Here is a 692-nt window from a genome sequence, read left to right as displayed (position 1 = left end):
CTCATGATTTTGTTTATTCTGGACATAAGAGTTTTCTACCTCCTGTAAAACTCACCTAACAGATTAATTCCTTTCATTTGTGCTTATCAACGAACAACTTTACATCTGCTTTAATTCTGAAGGAAAACTTTGCTACAAGAACCTTGGTTAGCATCTTTTCAGCATTTCAAATACATTAGTTAATGCCCTTTTAAGCTTTATATTTTCCACTGAGGAGTCTGTGTTAGTATAATGCGTTTGCCATCTAATGACTTGGCATCTCTGTCTTACAGATTTGAAGTTTGTCTTGTATTTTTGGTAATTTGTTGGAGACCTCTGTTATGCAAAGTAGAAGTCCCTTCACGACCAGACAGCTCATGCAGCTCGGGATCATGTGCTGAGGGCTCCTTTCATAGCAGGGTGTCTTCCTGGCACTTTTCCTGACTCTCGTGCTAGTATAATGCGTTTGCCATCTAATGACTTGGCATCTCTGTCTTACAGATTTGAAGTTTGTCTTGTATTTTTGGTAATTTGTTGGAGACCTCTGTTATGCAAAGTAGAAGTCCCTTCACGACCAGACAGCTCATGCAGCTCGGGATGATGTGCTGAGGGCTCCTTTCATAGCAGGGTGTCTTCCTGGCACTTTTCCTGACTCTCGTTTTGAAGTGTCTGCCACAAATGCCATAACATAAACATGGCCTTTGGCTCTGAAA

The sequence above is a fragment of the Nannospalax galili genome, unplaced genomic scaffold (assembly GCF_000622305.1).
Source record: "Nannospalax galili isolate Female #2095 unplaced genomic scaffold, S.galili_v1.0 scaffold1241, whole genome shotgun sequence".
Taxonomy (NCBI): Eukaryota; Metazoa; Chordata; class Mammalia; order Rodentia; family Spalacidae; genus Nannospalax; species Nannospalax galili.
Note: the sequence above shows the minus strand (reverse complement) of the source record.